The sequence below is a fragment of the Lipotes vexillifer genome, unplaced genomic scaffold (genome assembly GCF_000442215.2).
Source record: "Lipotes vexillifer unplaced genomic scaffold, Lipotes_vexillifer_v1.1 scaffold437, whole genome shotgun sequence".
Taxonomy (NCBI): Eukaryota; Metazoa; Chordata; class Mammalia; order Artiodactyla; family Lipotidae; genus Lipotes; species Lipotes vexillifer.
This window is the reverse complement of record NW_006785990.1, coordinates 996,835-1,009,230: the sequence shown is the minus strand read 5'-3', so window position 1 is coordinate 1,009,230 and position 12,396 is coordinate 996,835. Positions and strand designations below refer to the sequence as shown.

The 12,396-nt window shown below is 36.8% G+C and overlaps 1 protein-coding gene and 1 non-coding gene across 3 annotated transcripts in view; both read left to right on the top strand.

Moving 5' to 3' along the window:
- WAPL (WAPL cohesin release factor) overlaps window positions 1-12,396 on the top strand; it is a 72,243-nt gene that overhangs the window by 24,467 nt on the left and 35,380 nt on the right. The window lies entirely within an intron of this gene.
- Window positions 8,095-8,167, top strand: TRNAG-UCC (transfer RNA glycine (anticodon UCC)). The gene has a single exon. It is a non-coding gene; the product is annotated as a tRNA-Gly (tRNA).

Here is a 12,396-nt window from a genome sequence, read left to right as displayed (position 1 = left end):
CCTGCCCAGCCTCTGGTAAACACAGTTTTACTTTCTGTCTCTATAAATTTGCCTATTCTAGGTGCCTCATATAATTGGAGTCATGCAGTGTTTGTCTATCTGTGCCTGGCTTATTTCACTAAGCATTATGTTGTCAGGGTCCATCCCTGTTGTAACATATATCAGAATGTTTCTTTTTTATGGCTGAATACCAAATTTTGTTTATCCATTCATCTGTAGATGGACAGTTGGGTGGTTCTCACTTTTTGGCTGTTTGAGTCCCTGCTTTCAATTGATTTGGATACTTTAGAGTGGAATTTTGGGGACATATGGTAGGTCTTTGTTTAACTGCCAAAGTGTTTTCCACCTTGACTGCACCATTTTTATATTCATATTAGCAATGCATAAGGTTTCCAATGTTTCCACATCCTCACCAACATTTATTTTCTGAGTTTTTTTTTTTTTTTTTTTTGATAATAGCTATCCTAATGTGTGGGAAATGGTATCTCATTGTGGTTTGATTTACATTTTCCTAATTATTGATGTTGAGCATCTTTTCATGTACTTGCTGGACATTTGTATATCTTTTTTGGAGAAATGTCTATTCAGTGCCCATTTTTGAATCAAGTTGTTTGGTTTTTTATTGTTGAGTTATAGGAGTTCTTTATATATGAATGTCTTATTAGATACATAATTTGCACATAGATGTTCCTATACTGTGAATTGTGTCTTTACTTTCTTGATAGTGTGCTTTAATATCAGTGAAGTCCAGTTTATCTATTTTTTTCTTTTGTTACCTGTGCTTTTGGTGTCATATCTAAGAAATCATTGTCAAATTGGATGTCATGTACCTTTTCCCTATGTTTTCTTCTAAGTTTTATAGTTTTAGGTTTTACATTTAGGTCACTGATCCATTTTGAGTTAATTTCCGTATATAGTGTAAGTTAAGGGTCCAGCTTCATTCTTATGCATTATATAAGTCATTTTAATATGGTCCAGCATAGGTATTGAGAATAATTTGCTTGACTTTACCTTTTTTTAAAAAAATGCCTTTACTTAAATACCTTGTATAGTGTTAAACAGTTTTATTATTGAAAATTGCAGTTAGAAGTTGTTGACATTTTTTGTAGATTGAACTACTTTTAAGCAACTAAAGAATGAGTGTGTCCATATTATCTGGCCTCGTTTTATTTTTATTCTTTTACCTCTGTAAACAGCCAGTTAGGAATCTTTTCAGAGTGATTGTGTTATACTTTTGCAGCCCCAGGTGCTCACCCCCCACCAGAAAAAAAAAATGCTTAATGCTCATTTCAACAGAACTAACTTGCTCTGGAGCCAGGGGCCAGGGTAGTGTGGTATAATGGCTATAGCCCTTAATGCTTAGGTGAGGTTTTGGTTTATAAAATTGTGTATGGCATGTGTTGATTTCTAGTGTAAAAGTTATACATTTTTTGGTCTCAGGATTACTTCACATTCTTAAAATTTTATTAAGAATCCCAGAAAGCTTTTGATTATATATGTTATATTTATCAAATTGGAAGTGAAAACATATTTCAAAGATACTTATTAATAATTCACTTAACAGTAACCCATTACATGTTAATATAACATTTTAGCGAGAATTATTTTCTTAAAAAAAGTAGTGAGAAGAGTAGCATTATTGTACATTTTTTGCAAATCTCTTTATAAAGTTTGGCTTAGTAAAAGACAGGTAGATTCTTTGGGATTAGCAGATGCAAACTAGTATGTTTAGGATGGATAAACAGTATCCTACCGTATAGCACAGGGAACTCTATTCAGTATCCTGTGATAAACCATAATGGAAAAGAATATGACAAAGAATATATATAACTGAGTCACTTTGCTGTACAGCAGAAATTAACCTAACATTGTAAATCAACTATATTTCAATAAATTTTTTTAAAAGAGTTAGATTCTTATATCCTCTATATTCAGTATTTTTCATTGTTGTTTTAGTTGAAAAATATGAAGAAAATCCAGCCTCACATAGATAAGTAGTTGTATTTTAAGTAGCTTTTTCAGATAATTGTGGACATTCTTCGTTGACATTACACCAAAATTGAAAAAAATGGGAGTTTCTTTTTTTCTTTTATAAATAAATAAATAAATAATCTTATTTATTTATTTATTTATGCCTGTGTTGGGTCTTCGTTGCTGCGCACTGGCTTTCTCTAGTTGCGGCGAGTGGAGGCTACTCTTCGTTGCGGTGTGTGGGCTCCTTACTTTGATGGCTTCTCTTGTTGCAGAGCATGGGCTCTAGGCGTGCACGCTTCAGTAGTTGTGGCTTGTGCGCTCTAGAGCGCAGGCTCAGTAGTTGGGATGCATGGGCTTAGTTGCTCCGCAGCATGTCAGATCTTTCCGGACCAGGGCTCGAACCCATATCCCCTGCATTGGCAGGTGGATTCTTAACCACTGTGCCACCAGGGAAGCCCCGGGAGTTTTTCTTTTCTTTTCTAATATTTATTTATTTATTTATCTATCTATCTATCCACTTACTTACTCAATTATTTATTTTATTTTATTTTTATTTTTATTTGGCTGTGCCGGGTCTTAGTTGTGGCATGTGGGATCTAGTTCCCCAACCAGGGATCAAACCCAGGCATCCCCTGCATTGGGAGCGCAGAGTCTCACCTACTGGACCACGAGGAAAGTCCCTACCCCAGGAGCTTCTTAAAGATTAGTTGTAACTTGGAGTCTAAAACCGTGCCAGTGAACCTTTCATAATGTTGCATTAAAATCTGTTGGTCTGTCTTGCCTTTGAATGGATCTTTTACACATGCATGCTTTGTAACATTATACATTGGTCATTTGGAAAATACTGGTTAGACTGATTTATCTAAATTTTTCAATGGTGACACACTTCATTATACAGTATCAAAAATATCATTAATATCACTGCCAAACTCATCAGAAAAGTCTTTTAAGTATTGGGAAGCTATCAGGTTCACAGTTCTCCAGAATTTTAGTTTTTGCTTAAAAGTTGAAATTTTTTCATTGGCAGAAAATACTTCAGGGAAAATGACTGGCAATGACAGGCCTACTTTGTTCATTTTTGAGAAGATGTCTGCATAATACCCAAGTCTGTATAAGCATAGTTTGTCAGTCTTTTAAGTAAAGAATGGTGTTCAGAAAAAAAGTGGCTAGTTCAGCTTGAAACTTGAGCCAGTAGTGTTTTTTTTTTTTTCATACAACCACACTTTATATGCAACAGAAGTGTTTTAGGCACACTGGTTTTGTCACATAGACCATTAGTGCACTTAGGGTTACGATTTAATCAGTAATTTTCACTCCTTTATCAAGGGCTTTTTTCTTATGTGAAACTGGCATTTTATTTTTTAACTATGAAGTGTGTAGCAGTGAAAAATATGACTACTCATATACAGTTCAGAACCCCTGCCTTGATTCATGCTAAGACACCAACAGCTGTACCCAGCATTGCTTTTGCACCATCCCTACAAATATCAATGAAGTGAAAAAGGCAAACAACATATTATTATTGTGAAAATGGTTTTGTCTTTGTAGACACCCTGGAAGAGTTTCCTGAGTCCTTTAAAGCATTCTACTTTATTTCTCCCACCTCAACTTTTTATTATAAAAAGTTAAAATATACAGGAAGTGTAAAAAAATGTGATGAATAACTATATTCCTCTATCTAGATTGATCCCCACCCCCCCACCAAATCGTCATAATTACACAGTCCCCTTCCTCTTCCCCTTTTTCTCTTCTCTTCGTGTGTGTGTGTGTGTGTGTATTATATAACATTTTTCCTGTCGTATTTGAAAGTTGTTGAGATAGCATGCATTTCTTAAGAAAAAAGACAATCTCATACCTAACTGAGGTTATATGATTATAATACTTAAGAATAGTAATTCTTTGATATAATCCTATGTCCAGTCCATATTCAGTTTTCCTCAGCTGTCTCCAAAATGTCTTTTAGTGCTGTTTTTCTCCCCAAACTATAATCATTTACTTGTTATGTTTCTTTAATCTTGAGCAGTCCCTTCATCTTTTTAAAATTCCCCATGGTACTAGTTTTTTTTTGTTTTTTTTTTGCTTTTAAGAGTCCAGGATATCTGTCTTGTAGAATGTTTCACATTCAGAATTTATCTGATTGTTTCCTGATGATGTAAGTTGTTACTCCACTATATTAAAGTAGTATGGTGTCATAGAACACTGGAAGTAAGTCTCTACGTTTGATTAGGCTGAGGTTAAACATATTTTGGCAAGAATGCCTCAAAGTAACATTGTGTATGTTGCATCACATCGGAAGGTATGTAATACCTGGTTATTCCACTCAAAATTGTTTGACCACCTATTGAAGGTTGTGACCACTGGATCTCCCCAAAATAAAAGTATGTTTTTCCTTTTATAATTTAATCAGTAAGCTTCTGGGTGTGACTCTGGCAGCATGTGAATATTCTGTCCCCCATTATTGTTTTACCTCATCATTTTAGCATCCATTGTTGATCTTTGCCTGCATCAGTTATTACACTGACAGTTACAGAATGGTGAGTTTTCTAATTGTGATTTCTTCTACATTTAATAACTGGAATTTTGTAAAAAGGAGTTTTCTTCCTCCCCATCCCAACCCCGAACTTCTGTCACTACAGACTCAATAATTTTTACTTATTAAGTGTATTTATAATAGATTTGGCCAGAGTAAACCATTTCAAGCCATTTCTTGTGTCCTTTTGATATAGACCCATCATCTTTGAGCTTTTCTTTTGCTTTCTGCACAAAAGATGACCCAGACTTATCTTGTGCTTTCAGTCATGGACCCATCCAAGGATCCTTGGTTCTTTTTGTGGGGATTAGTACTTAGAAACCCAGAACTAAGTGCTGGGTGTGTTCATTGCTTCTAGGCTCTTTCACTGGACAGAGCTATGAAATACATTGAAAAATAAACTGAGTTCATACTGATAGTTTCATTTCAAATTTAACATTTCAGAATTTGGTACTTAGCTTTCTTGCTTTATTCTACAGCACACATTACTTTTAAAATTATAACCAATATTATTATGAACAGTAAATAAACTAAGTGAAGTTAAAATTTCTTTCCATTTCTTTTTGTCTTTAGATTATTTCACTAATGATGAAGTCATAGTAATGTGTTCAAAAGTTTTGAAGTAGTTTTTATCTTGTGTATGTTAATTCAGTATTCAAGTTCATATGTACTTATTTATGTTCATTTTTTTAAACTTAGTTTTAAACTTAATATTGGATATATTTCTTTCCTACTAACACAACTTAGGAGGCAGCAGTGTACATGTACTTGACCCGATTACGAAGGAATCTCTCCGGCCTAAAGTAAATCAGGTCATGCAACCAAGTAGGCAGAAGACCTATTTACTGTTGATGGATAGTGTCAGAGGAAAATTAAGAAAATCATTATTAATTTATGAAACCAAAAGAGCTATGAGATTGAACTCATTTAAAAGATGTAATATAAGTAAAGCCTGCCTTAAAACAATAGTCCTGATTTAATCCCCAAAGAGGCTTCAGTAAATGTTTTAATTTCCTTTTAAACCTCCTATTGAAAGATTTGCCCAAAACCCTCTTTAAGTGGAATTGTGTCAGAATTTTTTCACTTAGATACTACTACTATTTAGGTGGATCAGTAAGATTCAAAAATGAGACTTTGATCCACAGTGTTATAGTACTTTAGTAAAAAGTAATAAAAAATGCTTTAGATCCCATGGAAGTTATGTATCCTTATGAAAATATCTAGGTAAAGAATTTAGAAGCCTCCTTCAGGAAGAGAGCAGCAAGAAGTTAAGCAGTATAAAATCCCTAGCTCTTAAAATAAATAGGTCATCCATTTGTCTTCAAGACAGCTAAAAGACTACTTAAGCGTTGTTTAAAAGGAGAGAACCATCGAGATACGGAAATAGTGGGAATTTAACCTATTGAGTTTTGATGAGTCTAAAGGAATACAGGAAATAAATGGGATCAAAGTTTTAAGCACTTATAGATTAACAGAGTGGAATGAATAGATTTGTTTCATATGTGAGAAATCAGGATTCATGTTTTCGATGTAAAAAGGGATAAGCTCAGTTCTCCAAGGAGTTTTATGTAGGTTATCCCCCAAATCTCCAGAGAAAAAGGAAAGGCAGGGGTCACTAGGTAGGTGGGCATAGGAAATGTACTCAGCAGTTGTTCCATTTCTCCATTATAATAGAAATACCCTCCTGTAGCTGATAGGTCAGTGGGAGTATCTGGGTCTTCTGCATTCTGATTAAAGGCACTAATGACCTCATTTCTGAGTGGTAGAGAGGTGGCCCACGTCTTGTAGTGGCAAATTTTCCTCCTTACCTATCAGGCTTTCTTAGCTCATGTTTTGGATTGAATAAAGCTGTTGTGGAGGGTAGCCCTGTACATTGGAGGATATTTAACAACATCGCTGGCCTCTACCCACCAGATGCTAGTCCTGTTTTCCCCTGCTCTGTGCGCCTCCATTTCAACCAAAAATATCTTGGACATTACTAAATGACGTATGGGGGTCAAAATGGGCTCCCCTCTCATTGGGGATATGTGTGTGTATGTATGATTTGAGAGTAAGTTGTAGACTTAATGCTGATTACTCCCAAATACCTTAGTCTTTACTTTCTGAAAACAAGAGTACTCTACTTTATAGCTATAGTATACCCATCAAAACCAGGAAGCTAATAATAACATTGATATAATAATTCAGTCTAATCCACAGATCCCATTCAGTTTTACCAATTGACTCATTAATGGCCTTTATAGCAGAACAAATCACACATTACTCCCCCCTCCCCCACATCTCCCAAAGAAAGAATCCATGATCCAATCCAGAATCACATGTTGTATTTAGTTGTCACAAGTCTCCGCCCTCCTTCAGTCTGGAACATCTGTGTCTTTCCTAGTTTTTCCATGGCTTTGACCTCTTTGAAGAGTTAAAATCAGTTATTTGTTGAATGTCCCTCAGTTTGTGCTTGTCTGATGTTTCCTCCCGATTAGATTTAGGTTTTGTGTATTTGGTGGAAATACCTCAGAAGAGGTGCTCTGTTCTTACTGCATCATACCAGGTGGCGCACAATGTCACTCTGTACCATTGCTATTGATGTTAACTATCCCTTGAGGCCTGTCAGGTTCCTCAACTCCTCATCAAACTTTTACCCACTAGTTTTAGCATTGATTTTTGCCTGAATCAATCTTTACTATGATGGTTGTTGAATTTTTTTTTCTAATTACATCCTGCCTTCTCTAGTTGTTAGTAGTTGGCCTTCTACTGGTAAGGTAGATTTTTTCCTCTCCTTCATGTATATAAAAGAATATATGTATTTATATATTCATTATGTAGTATATACATTATATATTCATTATATATTCATTTAAGTATTTATAAATTTCTTTATGTCAGTATGAACATGGATTTCTGTTTTATTCAGTCATTTGTTACTGTTACTTATTTAAATGATAGTACTATTATTATTTCGATACTCAGATTTTCTTAGACTTGGCCTGTTCGTGGTTTTTCAAACTGGCTTTTAACATGGCCCACCACTTTGCATTTCCTTACTAATGACACACAAAGATGTTCAAGGCTCATGATGCACATTCCCAGTTGTGGAATCAACCATTCCTCCAAGGACCCCTGTTTTCTTTTAGTGGAGAATGATCTTTAAAAATAAAATTTCGTTGCAAAGTATGGTCATTTCTTCTGGGGTGTCATTACTTCTAGGCCTTCTTTGAGTTAACAGAGCAAGGAAACATGTGAATATATGCATTTTCTTCCTCTCTCCTTCGCCCCCCCGCCGCCACCACACAGACACATACTTATTTCATATCTATGTATATTTAGAACCATGAGTTCACACTGATACCTCCAATTCTAGTTCAACACCACGTTTTATTCTAGCCTTCCCACTTTGCACGTTTTACTTCTCTTTGCCGACAGTGAGGAATCTGGTTCCCAGTATCCTCAATACATTTACGTATTTGCTCAGTCCTCTTGTATATAGCCAATTTCCTGACCACACAGGCCATCTCCTCAGCTTTAGTGCCACCAGCCAAGAGGTCCCTCTTCCCTCTCTCTATATTTCCCATGTTAGAAAACATTAACTTGGGAATTCCCTGGTGGTCCAGTGGTTAGGACTCTGCACTTCCATGGCTGGGGTCCCAGGTTCGATCCCTGGTCAGGGAACTAAGATCTCACAAGCTGTGTGGTGCAGCCAAAAAAAATAAAAAATAAAAAAATAAACGTTAACTTTTTAAGCTTGCCGGCTGTGAGAATTTTCCCCAACACCTCACCAGATATATAAAGAATTCTGTTCATAACAGAATTGAGGGCTGGCTGGGTAAACACATGTGGCAGAAAGAAGATGAGGAGGTAAAGTAAACTTCTGGTAAGAACATATTTGAAATGATTACTCAGAAAAGTTGTCACTTGCAAGGGAGAAAAGTAAAGATAGAGTTTGAGGGATTAGCTTGAAACATACCTGGTTTTAAGTACCTGTTGTTTCTGTATGTGGTTTTATCATTTGATAATTTTTTAAAAAATATTTATTTATGATTGGCTGTGTCGGGTCTTCGTTGCTGCACGCGGGCTTTCTCTAGTTGTGGCTAGTGGGGGCTACTCTTTTTTTTTTGCGGTACGTGGGCCTCTCACTGTTGTGGCCTCTCCCGTTGCGGAGCACAGGCTCCAGACACGCAGGCTCAGCGGCCATGGCTCACAGGCCCAGCCGCTCCTCGGCATGTGGAATCTTCCTGGACTGGGGCACGAACCCGTGTCCCGTGCATCGGCAGGCAGACTCTCAACCACTGCGCCACCAGGGAAGCCCGGGGGCTACTCTTCGTTGTGGTGCGCGGGTTTCTCATTGTGGTGGCTTCACTTGTTGCAGAGCACAGGCTATAGGCACACAGGCTTTAGTAGTTGTGGTGCGCGGGTGCAGTAGTTGTGGCTCGCGGGCTCTAGAGTGCAGGCTCAGTAGTTGTGGTGCACGGGCCCAGTTGCTCTGCGGTATGTGGGATCTTCCTGGACCAGGGCTCGAACCCGTGTACCCTGCATTGGCAGGCGGATTCTTAACCACTGCGCCACCAGGGAAGTCCTGATCATTTGATAATTTTAATGTTTTTTTTTTCTTTCAGTGCCATCTTATTTCTGATCACTGGCTACAGTTTCCCTGAATCCCATTATTTGTAGTTGCCATATATTGGGTTGGCTAAAATGTACGTTCAGTTTTTTTCCATAATATGGCTCTAGTAGTGCTTAGTTGTCACTAACTTCATTTGAAACAATTTTGTTAGATTGTATGTGACAGCTGTCATATCAGCGTGCATTAAAAAAAAACCAGCAGGGGCTTCCCTGGTGGCGCAGTGGTTGAGAGTCCACCTGCCCCTATGACACTTCAAACCAAAGTATTGGGTTGGCCAAAAAAGTCCGTTTGGTGTTTTCCGTAAGATGGCTCCAGTAGCACTTTAGTTGTCTTCAACTTCATTCGAAATAATTTTGTTAGATTGCATTGTGACAGCTGTCATATCAGCGTGCCTTTAAAAAAAAAAAATCAAAATTGGTGAATTTTTGTTTAGCCATTTTAATATTGAAGATGGAAGAAAACAACATTTTCGGCACATTATGCTTTATTATTTCAAGAAAGGTAAAAACGCAACTGAAGCGCACAAAAAGATTTGTGCAGTGTATGGAGAAGGTGCTGTGACTGATCGAAGGTGTCAAACGTGGTTTGCAAAGTTTTGTGCTGGAGATTTCTCGCTGGACGATGCTCCACAGTTGGGTAGACCAGTTGAAGTTGATAGTGATCAAATTGAGACAGTAATTGAGAACGATCAACGTTATACCACATGGGAAATAGCCGACATAATCAAAATATCCAAATCAAGCGTTGAAAATAATTTTCACTAGCTTGGTTATGTAATTGCTTTGATGTTTGGGTTCCACATAAGTTAAGCAAAAAAAGCCTTCTTGACTATATTTCCACATGCGACTCTCTAGTTATTGTAATGAAAATGTTCCGTTTGTAAAACAAACTGTGATGGGTGATGAAAAGTGAATACTGTACAATAATGTGGAATGGAAGAGATTGTGGGGCAAGCGAACCACCACCAACCACACCAAAGGCTGGTTTTCATCCAAAGAAGGTGATGTTGTGTATACAGTGGGATTGGAAGGGAGTCCTCTATTATGAGCTCCTTCTGGAAAAGCAAACGATTAATTCCAACAAATACTGCTTCCAGTTAGGCCAACTGAAAGCAGCACTGGACGAAAAGCATCCGGAATTAGTCAACAGAAAACGCATAATCTCCATCACAAGACCGCATGTTTCTTTGATGACCAGGCAAAAACTGTTACAGCTTGGCTGGGAAGTTCTGATTCATCTGCCATATTCACCAGACATTGCACCTTCGGATTTCCATTTTTTTTGGTCTTTACAAAATTCTCTTAATGGAAAAAATTTTCAATTCCTTGGAAGACTGTAAAAGGCACCTGGAACAGTTCTTTGCTCAGAAAGATGAAAAGTTTTGGGAAGATGGAATTACGAAATTGCCTGAAGATGGCAGAAGGTAGTGGAACAAAATAGTGAATACGTTGTTCAATAAAGTTGTTGGGGAAAATGAAAAATGTGTCTTTTATTTTTACTTAAAAACTGAAGGAGCTTTTTGGCCAACCCCGTATGTGCTGATAAGCTTAGATAATTTTTTCTGCCTGCCCTGCTTTTTGTTTGATTTCTAGCTTTCCATTCAGCTGCTGCCAGTTTGCTCTCTTCCTAAGGGATTATCTGTATAATCATCCCAACTAACCTTCTGTGCTTGGAGGGTTATATTTTACCTTGGGCTTTGGCCATCTTATTTTGCCCGTTAAGACTATTTGCTGGGTCATTGATGAAACTAACCATAATGTCAATCTCAGTTTCAGTTCTCAGATGTTTATACCTTCACTTTCATCATTTCCCTGTGGTTTAATGCTGGGCCCATTTGGTACTGTCTTTTGTTTGACTCTCAAAGGAACATTCTGGACTTTTTTTTCCTCTTTCTTCCTGTCATTCAATATGACATAGGACAGTGGGTTTATGGGCAGTTGAATTAAAACTTGATTATCAGTATAAATCATGGTTATATATTTAGCTGTATTCAAAATTTAAAATTTTATAAAACTGCAGTTTTAAAGTTAAGTATAGTTTTTATAGTTTTGTAAACTCATTTTTTTTTGTTTTATAAAATGAGTTTATATATATAGGTTGTCAACTTAAAAACAGAATCTTACAATTGAAGAGATTTTAAAGGACAGGTAGTTCCACCTCTCACCCAAGAACAGATGTTCCTTTATAGTATCCTTCTCCAGCAATTAGAACTCACTCTGATGAAGCAGCTTATTTTTCTGTCAAATTGTTTTACCCATGGTTATCTTTGTTCTGTGTCTGGGGATTCATTGACCATCCTGGGATCCAGTCATCGAGATAGCAGTGTGAGATTCACTATAGTTTCTTGGACTAGAAACCTGAGACATAGATAAACGTGAAGCCCGAAAAAAAGAGAGACTCTAGCCATTGGTCTGCTGATGAGGGATGCTGGCCAAAGTGTAAAAGTAAAAAGCAGGTTGGTGAGTCAGAGTTGTTGAAGCTGACTGAGCATGTTCTGGCTGAGCCTGGGTATGGAAGAGGGTCAGTTTTAGTTGACTTTTCGTTGTCATTGTTTTTACATAATACCTGCATTTCACAGTACTAGATACTGGGGATATAAAAAGGAGAAAAATAAGTAAGTGTCTTAGAAAGTGAGGTAGAATGTTTTTTCCCCACGGAAACCTTTGAGTAGTCGTAGTATTTCATACTCATTGTGTTTGTTCCAAAGCAGGAGTATCTGTCTTCCTTTTATATAGGTAGTATTTAACTTAAACATTGAACCAGGTACTTAAGTCATTGATCTGTATTCTATAAAGATGTAGGAAAGTGTAAGTTATTTTCTTTATGAGATCTAATTCGGGTGGTTTTTTTTCCTGAATATTTTATTCTGGAAGGATTTTAATAAGGAATAAAAGCACCATTAATCTTTTTATTTTCTGTAGTTCAGGATCCTTTAAAGTTTGAAAGTTCAAAATGTTTCACTATAACTTATTTCCCAGAAAATGAAGTTTGAAATGAGAAAATGTAGCCATGGGTTAATCAAGAACACGGGAACTCGAACAAACATTTGACAGAGGGAGAGGGAGGGGGGGGAGAGAGAGAGAGAGAGAGAGAGAGAGTGTGGTGTGTGTGTGTGTTAGGTTGTTTATAGTTTGAAATTTGGTTTTCTAGTTTGTAGTACATTTTATTTAGAGTTCATTGGGATTCTGACATCCAGAAAACTCTTTGCTGAACTTTCTTTTATTGATAGTCTTAATGACTTTATGCTAATGATGACCATAAATTAACATTAGATGTA